General features: G+C 43.2%; 1 protein-coding gene across 7 annotated transcripts in view; it reads left to right on the forward strand.

The window, feature by feature from the left end:
• The window catches only part of LAMA2 (laminin subunit alpha 2), a 3,430,794-nt gene that overhangs the window by 2,333,893 nt on the left and 1,078,761 nt on the right, over nt 1-18,140 (forward strand). The gene's annotated exons all lie outside the window — the stretch shown is intronic.

Consider the following 18,140-nt stretch of genomic DNA (forward strand, 5'->3'; position numbering starts at 1 on the left):
ATCAAAAGACCCATGGTTTGAAATATTCAGTTTCCAGTGCACTGCACTGCTGCACTGGAGGTTATGCACGACTTGGGCATTTCTCATGCTTGCAGTCCACTCCCCAGCGCTGTCCCTCTGTCCAGGGTCCGCTGACCACCAGGCCCTCAAGCATAGTTTACAAATTGAACACTGACTTACACACAAGCTTAGGGCCATATGTATCAAGGAACCATTTTGCGATTCTGTAATCAGAATCGTAAAATGGTATGTATCAAGAAAAATGCAATATTTTAGCGATTTCTTGATATTTCTTAATTGCGAATTCACAAATTGTGAATTCGCAATTAAGGAATACTTTCCCATTCATTTCCTTGGGTCAGGAGACCCATAGGAAGGAATGGGAATTGTCTCTCAATTTGCGATTCACAGTTGCTAATCACAAATTGAGAATAATTTCAAGGGTGCAGGGGTGTCCAAAGGACACGCTGTTGCACCCCTGAAATAAGCATAGGTGCACATGTGGTGCACATACATGCCCTAAGGGCATGTATGTGCATCACATGGCACTTTGAAAAATGCAAAAATGTGCATTTTTCAAGGAATTCGTAACTTACCACCAACTAGAAGTTGGTGGTAATTTGCGATTCCTTAAGGCCATTTAGCAAATTTTTTTGCCTTGTTACATTGCATTTAAGGAATCGCAAAATGTGCGATTCCTTAAATGCAATAGCAAAATAAGGATTCACAAATTTTGCAATTCCTTATTTTACATCGGGATTTACTTCATGCATATCATTTTGGGAATTCGCATTCGCAAAGGCCGAAATTTGCAGAATTTTGGCCTTGCGAATGCGAATTTCAATGATACACATGGCCCTTAGTTACTTAAATTATTTATGTTGAAAATTGTGGAGGTAACAGCTTCTAATGTGCTGTCTCTGCTGTGGATCAGTAGAGGTTTTCATGAAAAATACAAGGTACTATGTCACAGGAATGGCTGCGTGAGGCGCACCGAAGGCTTGTATCCAGAGACCGCTTCAGCTTAGGAACATCTCTGTACTTAACTTGTTTAGACTGCGTTGATATTTTTAGAAACTTCTTAGGTCTGGTGCCACACAAACATGGCAAGCAAGGATGTGTTCTGCCTCGCAGGTGATGCTGGAGCCTGTGAACACCAAGCTGAATCATATTGCACTATATGGCTAAATATACATGTGCTAAATTTGAAGATTAAAAAAACTTTTCAACCATAAAGACATTTACCAATCAATGTTTTATTTATTTATTTATTTTGTTTTGAAACTCCTACGGAGGTCCACAAAAACACACCAATAATTTTTAAAAAAACAGACATTGTATACAGTACAAAGTTCCTTCCTTATACAATACTATAATATTATATCAAAAATAGTGAGAAATGTGCAGACAATGCTATAATACATGACAGTCACATGACCGACCGATAACATTTCTTATACACGTACTAAGAAATGTGCAAATGATGCTATGAATACATAGAGCAATTAAATAGACAACCAATTGGTATTTAACCGGAACTAGAGTACTACTGCTAGACAAGATGCTAATAAATAGGCAAAAATGTTCTAAAAAATTGATATATCTTAAATTGACTGCCTCCTTTTCCTAAAAAAGCATTTTCAAGCATGTTGCTAATGTCAGGTGTTAGAAATGGGATTAAAAAATAGAGACAGAGACTCCGAAGGCACAAAGTTCAAGGATGTGCTTTTAAGTCTACAAATTATGAGGCAGTTCATTTTTAACCCGTTATGTGCAAACGTTACACTACGCAAATGCTTGATGCACAGAAGCATAATCATGTTAGCTTGCCACCCCCTGTTCGAAAATTTGGCGCTTTGAGAAAAAATGGGAAGTTTCCCAAATTCGCAAAAGGCATAGAATCCCTTATGTCTGGCCCCTTCTCTGCTGCCACATGTTCACTCAATTCTGATGTGACATCAGGCGGCGGGGAAGTGGGCTCCATATTGTCTCTCAGGACTGCCCTTGCACTGTGTGGCAACGGAGTAACACAATGCTCAGCCCTTGGTAGCCCGTTCCTGATGCTGAAAGTCCTGCCATGGCACATTGGCAGCAGGGGGTGAGGGATACAGCAAGCCGTGCCTCCAGTGGTACAAGAGAGCCAAGCACCGCACGCGGAGCCTGCCTAGCAGCAGGGAATTCCAACTGCCATTCAGACCTTTTTTGACCATAGTTTTATTTTAACCCCTTCGAGGCTGATGACGAGCTCAGCCCGTCATGAGTTTTACCTGCCGTGCGCTCATGACGAGCTGAGCTCGTCATGAACCGCGGGGTTTTTAAAACTTCAGCGCGCAGCGGGAAAAACCGCCGCGTGCATGAGGTTAAACTCACAAGAGTCTCAGTTCCTGGGGATTTAAAAAAAAAAGATGTGAAGTTGTGAGGTGTAGAACTTTGCAACTTTGCTTGTGAGTATCACTAAACCACCTTGCTTCTCATTGGTAAAAACTGTAGGAGGGGTGACGACAAAGAACCAATAGGAGAGCTAGAGGGAGGATCAGGGGCAGAGCTTGAGAAGGCCAAGATGATCTTGTCTTCTGAATGTCCATAGAATTGAATACCACCCAGCTGTAAGCTGCACCAGACTTTGCCAACAGCTGGACTAGAGTGGACTGTGCTAACATTAAGGAGGAGGCCAAAGGTGAAAACCAGTCTTCGTGAAATAGGATTTACAATAAATAAGAGACATTGCATCCTTCAGTTTCGTCCACACTTTTGGTCAGGTGGGCTTTAGGGACCAAGCAAAATAAAAAAAATGTCTTCTGTATGTCCATCTAAAGACAACACAGATGCACGCAGTAATAATACCCAATCCAAATGAAAAGCAACTTGCTTTTCAACTTTATATAGACCTCTCTACATGCGAGTTAAAGATATGTATTGCTTCTATAAAAATGCATTTATTCAGCAGTGCTCAGTAAAGCGTGTTAATTTTCTTACAGTTCATAATGAAACGAAGTGATACACTGAAGCTTTATGGGAGAAATAAATTCCTTTGCAAGATTCATCTTTGTGGCTAGCTCTAATATCTTTCAGACGACTTAGCTTCCTATAATACTGTGAATCGCAATGCGTCCCTTACAGAATGTTCACCCTGTGTTGCCTTGCAGCCTTGAAATAAATTACATTAAATAGGTACAGATTCCATTAATTCTGCCTCTCAGTGTCAAAGGAGAATAAATATTCGAGGAAGCTTCAGACAGTTAAGAAGTCAACCTGAAATAGCACAACTGGGATGTATGTCAGTACAACGCGGTTGTTTTCAACGCGGTACTTTACATCGCAGACTTTACAACGCAAGTCGTTACAACGACTTGCGTTGGAGGGTGCGGATTTCGGAATCTTATAATTTTATATTCCAACACCAGTCCCTGTAACAGTAGGGAAGGTCTTGGAATATAAAATTACAAGATTCCTTATCCCACAGCGCCATCCAGCGCAAGTCGCAGTAACGACTTGCGTTGTAAAAGACGCGTCATAACTGCACTGCGGGGTAACATCCACAATTGTAAAGGATGTTCCCCGCACAACTGGGTTAGTACTCACCCATTGTAGACAACACCCCTAAATACCTACAGACCCATGCACCAGCTTAATTGGCCTTCATCTTTTTCAAATTGTAGTGGTTAGTGGGGGTTTAATTCAGCAGCTCCCATGGGTTCAATCTGCAGCAGAGACTCGGCCCTTAGCACCAAACAGGATTTCAAACAAACTTGAGGATAGACAGGTCGGTGAATGGGTATAAAAACCGTAGAATAGCCCAAGATCAAGACAAATATGAATAATTGGTTATATGACACCAGCAACACCAAGTCTGTGATTAGGTTAACCCATTGTCCTGTACTGGATGCCAAAAAAAGACACTGATGAGACAGGCCACAAGAGATCAATGGCAACTTTGAGGGAACAACTGGTTCGTGCACTTGACACTAACATCCATCACTCTCCTTGAACTTGAGCCAGACTTCACACATTTTGAATGCAAAACATTGATACATAACTCAACAAATTGTTATTTGAAAGGATGCCCTAAGCATGTCCCTTACAAATATTAATTTTTAATGGGTTCCTAACCCCCTTTTGAGATTCAGTAATGAGAGATTAAATAAATAAAATGGGTTTAGTCCCTAACATAAAAGCCAATTTTGGACCACAATATGACTTTGTTCATCAGGCCCCCGGATCCTTCTCCTACTCACCTTCTTTTTTTTTTTTTTAAGTTCAAGTTTATTGAAACCAGCAGAAAGTACAAAATGTGGAAATGCAATAAGAAATCAGAGCAAACAGGAGAAAATGGTCAGTGAGAATGCTAAAGAATAAAAAGTGGATTCAATAAACAATACACTCTCGTTCAAGAAAAAAAGAAGGAGGGCGTAAAAAATAAAAAGAAAAAGAAAAGGGGGCAATAAGAAGAAAATGGAGTAGATTAGTATATGCACAAATTACATTGAATGCGAAAAGATACTTATTCAAAAATTTACAGTTGAATGAATAAAATAGTAAAACAATAAGATGATAGGTAAAAAGACAACATCAAATTCTCAAGGTGGTTTACGAACTTCATCAGATGAGTTAATAGGAACAGTGGCGACTGAGAGTGGAGAGGGAGGGGAGGAGAGGTAGTCGGTGAGTGGAATCCAGAGTAGGTCACGTTTGATGGCAAGGGAGATAGGGGAAACATAATTGGTGTCAAGTCTGTGATTAAAACAAATAGCGTTCCACCATGCAGAATATGTAAGCTTTGAGGAATCTTTCCAGTTGGAAGTAATCAAATGGAAGGCTACTGCAATAAAGAGATCCAATAACTTATAGTGAAATGGGGATTTAGGCAAGTCGGGAGAGAGGGAACCTAGGAGGACGGTGGAATGGGAAAAGGGGAGATGGAGCTGAAAAATAGTGGAGATACGCGACCAAATTGCATGCCAAAAGGAAGTGACGTTAGGACAATGAAATAACATATGGGATAGGTCAGCAGAGGGAAAGGAGCAGGACCAACAGGCCGGAGAGAGATCAGAAGAAAAGGAGACTAATTTAGACGGAGAAAACAATAATCTCTGATAAACATAATAAAGGGTTTGAGTGGTGTTGGCAGCACGAGAGGTTTTGTGAATTTTAATCCAAATTTTATCCCATAAAGAAGCAGGCCACGTGACTGATAAATCCCGTTCCCAGGCCAGTTCAGTGCGCGATTTAGTGCGTTCAAAAGGTGTTATCAGACAGGAATAGAGGCACGAAGCTGAAGGTGAAGAGTGCAAAAGAGGAGATAGAAGAGGGTTGAGAGGAGGGAAGTCAGAGGAAAGGGGAAGGGATTGAAGGAAGGAGAGGAGAGCGGGAAGTAATAGATTGTGCTGCTTTTTAAAGGAGTTGGGGAGGAGAAATTGAGATTGAAGCTCAGAAAAGGAGAGGGGCACGTTATCATGAACCAATTGAGAGATCCACTTCAAACCTTTAGAACTCCAGGATTTCCAGCAGAAAGATCGATTCTTGATACGAAGCAATTTGTTGTGCCAAATGGACTGATGGGATAGAGAGGCAAGGGAAGGGTAAGTAGAAGGAATAAAGGGAGCGAGAACATGGCGCGAGTGTGCGATAATAGGAGAACGCAAAAAGGAGGTGTGGGCTGAAAAAGCCAAGACTTCCAAAAGATCAAAGGGGGAGACGAGAGATTTTTCCATGGACAACCAAACTGGTGGGTAGGTGAGGGGGTCCACACATAACCAACGCATAGCTTGCTTCAGGGAAAAGGAATAGTGGTAAGATTTAAAGTCGGGGAATTTTAGTCCTCCCTGAGGCTTATCTCTCCTACTCACCTTCTACCATCTTCCATGGAGCTTACCCCACTGTTCCTATTATCAGACTTGAGCTATGCCCATTTTCTATATCAATTACTTTATATAAACTCAGGATGTAGAACGCTCTTCTCTCTTTGTTACACTTTTGGGCGCTTCCTTAAAACCTACCTGTTCAATCAATCTTACCCTCACTGTAACAACACTGCAGTCCACACGGATATAATCTTCTTGGTTGCTTACACCGGGTTTGCCCTTCTTTTTTCACTTGCTTCTCCTTCACAGTCTCCCCATTCTAGTTCCTTTTCTTCCTTCTTGTTGGTTACTCATTCACTGTAAAATGAACAGATGCTCTTGGGCAGGGTGTGGGGTATATGATCCTAAATCCGAATAAAGTAAATATACAAGTATAAAAAACAGAGCACTGATCTACAGTGGAAGTACTGCTGTGCTTGGTTTCTTTTTGGAGTACATTTTGGTCCCACAAATGCCTCAACTATTAGAATTGGATTCAGCCTGATGTAGCAATTGTACAGCAGCGACAACCTATTATTTACATATGTGCCTCCCATGGGAAACCTTGGGTATTTTATTATCGCTCTTTTTTTTGGCTCCTGAAGAATCTGTTAAGTCTATCTCACACCTTGGGCCAGTTGCTCAGTGGCAGTTGACATAAATCAATGGAATGGAAGTGAACTTCGGTTACTGAGGAGCAAGTGTTCAGTATTCTGCATGCTCACAAGCATTAAAGAAGAATTGTCAGAGTGAATGTCAGTTCTTGCTGGTGCAATAGTAATTTTTAAATTATTATTTTATAGTATTTTTTGCAAACATATGCCAGTAAAATATAAAGAAGGAAAAAATATGCCATGCTGTTCCCTAAATGTGGGGCCGTGGGCTCGCAATATACTATTTGAATAAAAAAAAACAGCCATTGTAGATAATCCTAATGAAACAACACTGGTGCTTCTTATTAGACAGGTGTATGAAAGCATGCATTGCAACCCTTTGTAGTTCTAATGCACTACATAGGAAAATATGGTATTGATTGGTGAAAAGATAAGGCACTATTGGCTTTGAGGTATAATATCCTAAAGACATACTTTGAACACAAGAATGACTACAAATAAAAAATGGATAAAGAACGGGTAGAATAAAAAAAAACTGGGATTGTAATATATTGCCATATCAGCCCTTGCAAGGAACACTTATGTTTAGCCACATGTAAATTTCTGATTAGACAAAAAGCCACCCCTCACAGTTGCAAGAGTCAATGGCTGGAATGGTCTGACCCATTGCCCCATGCTACATGCTTGGAGAGGGGGGGATGTGAATGGCAGTTGAATGGGCCAATGAATGAAGAGGGCACAAGGATACAGACATACACGCAACAGTTACCTCTATTACACTACCAAAAGATCAGGATTTGGCCCTATTGTGACACTATGGCAGAACATGTATTAAAGCCATAATTATTATAATAATATCATATCAATATAATTGTGTAGGCCCAGATTTAATATAGGTTTGTGGTGCTGCTCACGTGACTAATAGTAATGTGAAGAGTTGCAACCATTAGCGTCAATCAACTCTAAGGTGCTAAACATATTGTGTGCTGAAAAGTGACCCTTACTTGGGATTAAAACGGCAATGCGTCACCTCCCAACTAATGTATTCAAGGGGTGTGTTTGGAATGGGAAAGTACAAAAAACATAGGTTTTGGTGTAAAGCCAGATCTGCAAAAGTAGCATGATCTTGTTTAGCACCAATTCCTATAACCACGAAAAACCACGGTCAAACGAGGGCTGAAGTGCTACATCACCTGTATACTGGCTTTTTGGTTGAATCTGTTGGCAGTTGTCTCTGGGTTACTCGGTTGTGACTTTGTCATTATCGCTGGCAGGCCATTTGCGAGTGGCCACAGACTGTACAAGTCCTGATAGAATAGAATAGAACAGAATAAAATACACCCAAGCATAGCATGTATGTTTTACCCTCAAACACCCATCTTACTTATCAGACCCATCTGCTGTTGTCTGATAAGTAAGATGGGTGTTTGAAATTTGTACTGATGGGTGTTACTTGTGTACAAACACTTACGATAGGCACTGATGGCAAGCCATTTGTAATGCAAATACAGCAAAAGGCTCTGTTGGCCAGTGACTCTGGGTTAAACTGGTGCTCTGCTATATTTTTATCCTTTGCACAGTGAAGCACTGCAAGTTTTCACTCAGCGCTCTGTTGCAGTGGCATGACAGCAGCGTCGGTATTGGCCTGAGCGGCCTGGTTCGGCGCTCTGACAAGGAATGGGAGCCTGAGCATGTTCTCCACCCACTATAATACAGCCAGGTGGAGAGCATGCTAAGTGCGCATGACGGTTTGGTTTGCCCAAGGCGGCCAGCAAAACTGTCAAGCACACTTTTGGTGCACCAACCACTCCTCACCCTCTGACACTAGCCCAGCCCTGCCCCCTAACTTAGCTTCATACTAAAAATAAAATTATAATAATGTTCTGTTATTATCATTGTATTTTTCCTTTGCACTGCTCGAAGAGCAGCAGGGCGACGCTCGCTCCTCCACCTTAGCGGAGGAGCCGCCGCTGCTCCATTGCATGAAGATCAGTAAATCTGAGCCATGGAGTTAAGACTATTAAGTCTATACTTAACTCTAAATCTTTACCATAAAGATATTGTGGTAGTCCATTTCTGACTACAATATACTTAAAACACAATACTCTGGAAGAGTATCATATGGGGTTGCCCCAGCAAGCACAGAGCCTAGAGTTAAAGGATAAAGACAAACACACTGGATGAATGCTGTGATGAAGGGATGAGTACTAGCCGATTTGTCTCATGGAGCAGCGAATAATTGAAAACATGGGGGCAGATTTACAAGCCCTATGCGTCACTTTTACACTGTCATTGCGTCACTTTTATGACGCAACGGCGGCGTAAAAAATGCGGCAAATTTACAACGTGGCGCATCTAGGGAGATGCGTTACGTTGTAAAGCCCTGAGTGACATTATACCTGCGTCATGTATAGTGTATGCAGGGTAGGCGTTCCCAAGCAGGAAAGCCTCGTAAAAGTGACGCTGTGAAATCTACAAGATTTCACTGCATGACTTTTAGGACGCCAGTGCGTCAAAACCTTACGACTGCTTGAAGCAGGCGGAAGAAGTGACACAGTGCATTGGATATAGGTCACAACAAGCATTGCTGGAGTTGCGTTGTGTTTGCGACACGACTCCAGCAATGCTTGACTTTTCCACCAACAGATGCATCAGAATTTCTGACGTATCTGTCAGTTCTTGCACCATAGTGCGCCATATTGTAAATACGGCGCATCTACGGTGGCACAAGGGTTTTTGACTCAGGCACAGGGTAACTGACGCATCTATATAGATGCGTCAGTTTCTTGTAAATCTGCCCTTCTTTCAAAAAACTTTCCACTAGTACATGTTCGAGAGCACAGAGTACGTTGCAAAATTGCTCTGACTCTAGCAAGAGTGTGGGTCACGAGAACTCAAAGAAATTGAAAAGTAGCATTTTAATTTTTACCTCAAACTTTAGAATGGTACGCTGTGTTCTTTTCGTACAGTAAAATTGCAGCTCGATAAATATGCAGTTGTTTCATTCTATACTGTGTCGATTACGGCACCTCCGTAGCCTAGCATTAGCGCAGTTAGCCCAGCAGGGCCCTGCTTGTTGCTTCTCATTCCGGAAGTAGGCGGGTTCAGCGGGCGTTAATTGCTCCGCAGTCTGTCGGCGGAAGCGGCAGCTAGATTAGAGCTGGTTTTCCAATACAACACATGTTTTATTCAGGCAGTTGGCATTTTCGCGGGTACAAACAGCAGCGGCGACATTTAGCCAGGCTTGCTTGGAGAGACCTCACAAATGGCAACAAGACCCCCTTCGGCTATTTAAAATGACTTTGGTCCGGGCAGGTAGTCACGCGCCATAGAATTCTGCTTAACTATAGCAATTTGCAGCAAATGGGCCTTGAGAGGGAGATGATATTACGCAGTTGGCTGGCAGGAAGCTTTTAGCACAAGCTGCGGAACACTATGCAAGACCCGAGCATAACATGGGGAAGTAATTGCTAACACCGCCGGCCAACGCTTGGACTGGTCAAAGGCGCTTTTTCTAAAAAAAAAACATTAAAAAGTGCTTTTAAACATCGTACTTAAACATACCACAGTTTGACCTCCGTCGTTCTGTGACCAAACAGAATGCATGCTGGGGGAGATGAGCAAATAGTACAAAATACCGGATTCGAGCATTGTAGCAAAACCAAACATGCAAGGAATTGCCCACGTGCTGCGAAATGGCCAACTCCCGCACAGTTGTAAATTGACACAAGTTTACTTCCGTGTGGTTTGCATGTTTAGTGAGAAAAGAAATCACAATCTATAGATCCCATAAATGCGGCAGAATTATTTCAAGGACACAATCGAGTTAAGAGAAAAGCGCAGCCTGGGTCGTGTAATTAATAACGTTTTTAGGCTTGTGTGGATGCAGAAGGGGCCTAAGAGTGTTTAATGTGTAAAATAAATAAAAATAAAATAAATGTCAGGGCCACAGCTATTTCGCAGAAGCCTACTGCAGCCTACACCTTCCACGGCTCCTTTCACTGCTGCCGATTGTCTTTGTCAGCATTACCCACTAATGATCACGTTTAAAGAAATTTGCCTTTTTTTGGACTATTTCAGGTCACCCCAAACAGTAGGAATGGCCTGGACGAGCTACTTTTACCATGTTTTAAATAATATAATAAATGTGCATACACTCCAATGATGTGGTTGTTAAAAAAAAAAATAGACACACAGCGTCACCTTGTGCTTGACTGTCATAAATACATGCTGGTTCTAAGCTCGGGCAGACACCAGCACAAATTAAGCACTGCCACCTTACGCTTTTGTTTTGTTCCCAAAATTCCCTTTCTCTAGTGCATATACATGATCCCTGAAAATCTCAGTTAGAGTTTGCTCAATACACAACAAAGTTTAATTAAAAAATAATGTATCCTCCGTTTTGCTTTGCTTTTTACAGTTCCTATATTAACTCAGATTTATGCGCTGTAACGAGCAGTGGCGTCTACTCTGCAATGGCGGTGGAGCGTCTCCCCACTGCCTGGCTCAAATGTGAAATAAAACAATGCTCTTTCATCGTTATTTTTACATGTACCGCCTCTTCTTAGCCAGCGGTGTTGGGAGAGGCGGGGCTTAGGCATGGGAGGGGATGGAGGAGTGCTACGTGCACGCCACTCCCTAAGTGTGCATATGTGTTTTGGGCAGCCCTTTCAGGCCGACCAAAACACACAAGCGCACTTAAGTTTTCTTCAGCCCAGCTGCATTGAGCAGCCAGGCGGGTGAAACCCCACAGACTCTCTGGTCTGAGCAGGGCGCCTTTCTTGCCTGCTCAGACCAATCCCTGCGCTGCTCTGCAGCACAGGGATGGGATGGGAGTCTGGGTTCCAGGGGCTGCGGGGACCCAGGAAGTGGAGAGTTGTCAAACGCACCGCTGGAGACGGCCAGACGGCCGCAGCAGCAAAAGGTATGTTTTATTTTTTTATATTGTAATCCCCCCCTCCGCACAAGGACTCCCTCGCGCCCCCACCCGCATCACCACCCTTTGTTTATAGCAGCCGCCGCTGGTAACCAGTGCAATTAAAAAAAAAAATTAAAAAAAAAAGCCACTGGCAGTTTGCAGCTGCTAAAATGTAAATGTAGTGTATTTTGTAAAGTGCACAGCTGCCCCAACGGGGCGTCCCGGCGCTGTATAACGCTGTGGAACCCTTCCTGGCTCTCCCTGTGAGATGCCTCTCCTGGGCACCCCCAAGGTGAAGCCAGGCATCCCAGTGTTGTAGGGGCCGTTGTGGAGATTAGGCAAGCTATTGCCCAGAGTTTCAGCGTGGGACCCATGATTAGAGTAGGTGCTGAGGCGAGAATTATCGAGTCCGCGGACATTGAGCCCAAGACCCTGCCGCATCGGGACTTGAACCCTGGTCCCAGGCCTGATCTCTGCTTCAGAGTCTGCTGCTCTAACCAGTGAGCCACACTTCTCCAATCTAAAAACAGATTAGTCATATGACCTTTGAGAGTTTATAGACTAAGGTTTGGGCCGGCACTCAAGTGGTGTAAAGTGACACAAAGTATTGAATAAAATTACTTACCACTATTGAAGCCCACAGGTACAGCGCAAAATTGTGTTGCCCCTCACAAGCATCCATGCAACCCTCAGTTAAATAAACCCTTGGTCTGTAATTGACTTGACTATTGTGGTATACATCTACAGAATGACACACTGCCACACTTATACTACACCTTCCTTTAGTCCTTTACATCGTTGTGTAGGGTGAACGCATTGCTTTCAGTCGCTTGTATGCCACAGGAGTGCATCCCGACTCAAAAATGGTGTTCAGAATTGTGCTCCAGAGCGAGTCATTGAATGTTTCAGTGATTTGATGTCGGATCACTTTCTAATGTGGATATTAATTTAAACAGTTTCCACTTGTGCATTCTTCTGCCACTGGCAACAATACCAGTCATCCTTATTAGCTGTTCATGGAGCATTTTAGTCAGCATTTTTGCCACCATGAAGAGCTGCAAATCACACGTTACTAGAGTCGTGGGTGAGGATGTGAAGCAGACAAGAAAGAAACCACAACACAATGTACAAGGCAAGAAGCTGAAACTGTCAATGAAATACACATCTTAACATTTAGTGAAATAAATAACGTAAAATCAATGCTAAAACCCAAACATGATGACTGCTCACTAACATTCTCCAAGGTGATTTTATCTGATCCAAATAGCATTACTTATTCCGTTAATCAAACTCATTTCTTGAAAAACTGAAATCCCAAAGCGGGGAATATTCCAAGAAGTGCACAAATAAGTACAAGTCACAATTTTTTTTCTTAGCAGGCCATAGCCAGCCTGTTGCCAGCCCTGAATAATCCCTCGTTCACCAAATACCAATGGCCGGATTACAGAGAGTGCCCAGGAGGCGCAATGGGCATGTGTAGAACAAAGTCCTGTGCACACGTATTTGGATAGTAGGTTTTAGTGTAAAAACCCAATTACTACACGACTCTTCATGAGGAAATAACAAAGGTCGACATCAGAAGTTTCATGTAGGAGGATTTATATATCAATCCAGATCAGTACAGAAAAAACACAGACCAGCCGACACGTGTACGTGGTACAATTGTGACTCTTCAGGGCTGTATGTTTGGAAGTTTGGGTCAGAAAAATCACGATGGGCATGTATGCCTGCTTTATGCGCCTCCCGGGCACTTTGGTATTACAGAAGGGACCGCAGACACTTGTGCGGACCCTTTTGTAATACTGAAAGCACTGGCGCACATGTAATGCCCAGCGCTATCTCAAGAGGGCATTACCTCTTTTGCATGGGGGTGTAGCCCCCTTTCAAATGAGCGAATCTCTTTGCCTCTGCTCCTGTGTTGTATTGTGGACGCAGGGGCAAGGGCAAAGAAGCTGTCCGGAGATGCAATGAAACTGAGCCACAAACAGGTGCCGCACTGTCATTGAGCCTGCTAATGATAGCCCTCTGGATTAGAAAAACAGAGTACCGCGGATCCCCCAGACATCCCCTTGCGGGCGGGTGCAGCCACTCACTGCACATGCCTGCAAAGGGATCTCTAATCCCTCCTCGAAGTGCAGGCAGGTTGCCGCCTGCACAGTGAAACAGGGAACACCTTTGAATCAGCCCCTCTGTATTCCATGTGAATGCGGCCCCCAGGGCAGCAAGAGTTTGTGGTTGCCATGAGAAAAGCACATTCCCTTTAAAGGGCTCACTTACCCTGTTTGCGTAGCAGCACCAATTTAAAGATGCGCCATGGCGCAACTCGGAAAAGTGTGCCCGATGAGTAACAAGGGCACTAGTCTGCCTAATCTTGCTTCCACCACATGCCTCTTTGTTAGATCACCCTAGACACCTTGTCTCTTTATTTCGCTCTTCCAGGTGCTTACGGCCACATGCATCATTGTTGCCGTTTGCGATTTCCTAATTGCGAAAATTAAGGAATCGCAATTAAGAAATCGCAAAAGGCTATGCATTAAGAATTCATAATTTTTTTGCGATTTCTTAATTTTCCTTAATTGCGATTCACAATTTGCGAATCGCAATTAAGGAATCCCTCCCCATTGTTTCCTATGGGCCTAGAGGCCCATAGGAATCAATGGGAAGCCATTCTCATTTTGCGATTCGCAATTAAGGAATCGCAAAATGAGAATGCTATTTCAAGGGTGCAGGAGGGTCCGAAGGACCCCCCCCTGAACCCCTGAAATTTAACTTTAAGAACATTTTTCACACACACATGCCCCAAGGGCATGTGTGTGTGTAAAATGAAACTTTGAAAAATGCACTTTTGTGCACTTTTCAAAGTTTTCGCAAATTACCATGAAGGTGAACTTCATGGTAATTTACCTCTCCCTATTTGCGAATTCGCAATTTCTAAAGTGTGATGCATTGCATTTAAGAAATCGCAAATTGGGTTTTCTTAAATGCAATCGCAATTTAAGAAATTGCAACAAAATTGCGATTCCTTAAATTGCGAAAAAATGAAAAAACATGATGCATCCCAAAAAACGAAATTGCATTCGCAAACGGCCGAATTTTGCGATTTGCACCGTTGCAAATGCAATTTACCTTGATGCATGTGCCCCTAAGTCTTTCCCAATTCCTTCCTTTTCCGGTCTCTCTCTTGTTCTGTTTCAAAGTGTGATAGTCAAAGATCAGTCTCTCAATAAATGAGGGTCGGTGCCTTCCACCTGCAAACACTGGCACAAATTAAGTTATTTCGGCGCAGTGCGGGCGTTCCGAAAAGTGGGCGAGACTGCGTCGGCCGTTGGACATTCGCAGCACCAGCCAGGTAGTGCTCCGAACGTACAGCGGCCGACTGCAGCATCAATTAAGCACTGGTAGTTCACCCCTTTCAATGTTCATTTTATAGTTTGTTTGAAATACATTGGTGTAAAAAAAAAAAAAAACTGAACATTCGCCTGCGTTCTTTGAATCTGTCTGAGTTGAGTTTGCCGAGGCGACTGACCATGAATTTTCACAAGTTCTAAAAATATAATTTACAGTTTTAGCTTTTAAATCTGGGTCTGGCAAGTACAGGGAGGTCATAAACGGATCTATCTTCCCCAGCTTTTGAGCGATCAGTTTAAAGAAGCTAGTAGAATTAACAGACACATCAAACGAAATCGAAGCAGTTCCAAGGTCGGTGTATTTTACCCATTTGTATGAAATTTTGTCAGCCGCTCCTTTTCTAAACCGTGAATCCATGGACAGAGATGATGCAAAGCCGCTGCTTATATTTATTCTCACAGACGTGGCGCTAGCAGCAGGGTAAACGCAAATTCCCGTCTAAGGGTGATTGGCAGGGCTGGGAATTAACTTTGCCAATTTGTTTTGTTCACGGGGCTGCGTGGAGTGGAATGCGCAGGTAGTTACGCATACATGCATATTTGCGATTCTTTCTGCTTGAATAGATAATATTTTCATGGGTTTTGATTTTTCATGGAAAGTGTTCATCCTAACTTACACTTCAAGTTCAGGTAAGTGGCTGAATAGTTTTTTGTGTGTTTTTTGCATGGGATTTGAAATTTGAAGTGACACAACAGAGTGGGACTGCTGAAAATAATCCTGTGGTACTCACTGCATGATGCATTTCCACTGATGCGCTCTGCGTTGACTTTCCCTAACGGCGGCAATATGCCGCGGGTGGCGTCTGTTAGTAATAAAAACATGCAGTTCTGGTTCAAGAATATTCAGAGATGACGACAAATTTATATTTTGCTGTTCGGACAGCCCAGCAACAGTGGCGTTTTGGAGACCATTTCTTTCAATCTGGGACCCCCTTGCGGCCATTTGAGGTAGCACTGGTAGAACGCTGCCTACAGTAACCATAGTGTAGCACTACCTTTAAACATGCATGGGCATATTTAACCCCTCCCCTGCTGGTGACGGAACCACTCCGTCATCAGCTGCGGTCGCGCTGTGCTGATGACGGAGCGGTTCCGTCACGGCCCGCTCTGCACGCCTGCGCGGCGCGAATTCCGCGCCTGCGCTGAGCCTTCCTTTGAGCGGGCGGGGCCGTGACGGAACCGCTCCGTCATGAGCACAGCGCAACCGCGGTTGGTGACGGAGCGGTTCCATCAGCAGCATGCGGCCGACCCGCCCCCTTAGCACTGCGGCGGAATAGCCGCCGCAGTGAAGGGGTTAAGAGCTCATTTGCATCGCTCTTGCACCACGTGAAGTGATGCAAGAGCGATGCAAATTAAAAATGAGATTTATGAAGCTATTCAAGACCATCTTGCGTTGCCCTGAGTGGGTTCATAAATCTCAAGTAATACAACGCAGCACAAATCGCTGCGTTGCATTACTCTGCACCAGAGAGGCGTTTCTATGGGTGTTGCATGGGTGACCCCACGCAGCATCTATGGATTGATGCATTCTCAGATTTACCACACGTGGTAGACATGGGAATGCGCCAAAAACCTACGTCTTTCCAGGTGAGGCATAACAAGAAGAAATATGTTTCTTTCTCTTTGTTTTTTTCCTCTTTCTTGCATTCTGCAGCACCCATAGAGGGAGGAAAAGGCCTTAGGGGTAGTTTTTGTGTAGGAAGGGTTCCCCTCCAGCAAAAAAAAAAACAAATCTTAATTACACAAAGCAGTCATCCTCGCACCATGGTGTAAGGGTGCCAGCGTTGGCTCAAGGAGCCAAAAGGGCGCCAGCGCTGGGGAAAAGGTATTAATGCACTGTACTGACTTAAGTATGGCACCTTCCTGGCCCCTTCCCTGGTATGTAGTGCAAGGTGACATGCTGCGCTGCACTGCATGGTTTGGCCATAAATATGATCAACAGTGTTCAAAACTTAAAAGAAGTAGCGAGATGTTGGTTTTGGGAGCCTTGCAAGTAGGTGTCTACAAAGTTGTGAAGTAAATGGATTACAACGTCAAAGGGGCACAACTGGACCTGAAATTCAGGGTAGAGCAGAGGCTGACAGGTCAATCAATGGTAAAAGGGCTAACACTTAAAATAATGGGGTGCAGCTATCCTTAGAGCCAAAACAATAAAATAGAGTGATACAGTGTGCATTTGAAACATATTGATCAAACGGGATAGGATTACAAGAAATATCTAAGGGATTTGACTATGTTTACAGGCTTCTAACAGGGATCTTTTAAAAAGGGCAATGAGTGTTTTAACAACTAAAAACAGCTTCTCCATAGTTTACTAGAAAGCAGTTTAGAACCCGTTGTCTTCAAGTTATTACAAGACGATGGACCCTTTTACCAATTCAAGGATCTCACATTCACAAAGACCCCCCAGTCTGACTGTTAAGGTGACATACCTGTACTGGTCTCAAAATATTGGACTTAGTGGTTAACATACCTGGTTACAGGTTGTGTGGCTGGTAAGTATTGGATATGATTCCTAATGCATCTTCCATTCCTTCTGAACTTGAGTAAGTGACTGCCAAGCGGACGGCAATATTGCTACTTGTTAAGTAATCTGCCAGGAATATGTGTTATTCTAAATAAAATAAAAAATAGTTTGTGTTGGTACCTTACATTGAGCAGTACACAAAAAAGGTAGTTGCCTTGAAATGACTGCAACAAATGGTGGTCTACCTTATAAAGAATGCAGGTATTCCTTAACCCCTTCGACGCTCATGACGAGCTGAGCTCGTCATGAGTTACACCTCTCGTACACTCATGACGAGCTCAGCTCGTCATGTAACGCGGGTTTTTAAAAACCGCCGCGCACAGCGGGAAAACCGCTAGCGCGCATGCGGTTAAAGCACCGGAACACAGAATATGTCACCGATGGTCAATGTGCTGCAGCGGTCACTCCAACAGAAATAGTGCATCTTAATACCTTATCTAATATTATATAATAACAGCAACCATACTTTCTATTCTGCGATGGTCATCAGCACTTTAAGAGCCGAAACCACTAAAGAATCAATGTTGTTTTTAAATGTTTTTAAATGTGCTTCATACAATGTTACCAAAATTCATTTGAGAAGAAAGACCATTGTCTCTAGTAATTACAGCAATCAGCCTGGTCCTAGAACAGGAAGGTACAACATTAAAAGGGGCACAAAAGAGAAACCAGGTAGACACCATTCCCTATTTGGCATTGAAGCACAGAAACAAAGTAGTGTTTTCAATGTGCACTGATAACCTACTATACGTAATGCTAGAGCTTTACTGTTTTTTACACACCCAGGCTTTGTTTGACAGCAGAATAATGTTGGACAAACATTTTGCTTCCTAA

This window comes from Lissotriton helveticus, chromosome 6, assembly GCF_964261635.1.
Source record: "Lissotriton helveticus chromosome 6, aLisHel1.1, whole genome shotgun sequence".
Taxonomy (NCBI): Eukaryota; Metazoa; Chordata; class Amphibia; order Caudata; family Salamandridae; genus Lissotriton; species Lissotriton helveticus.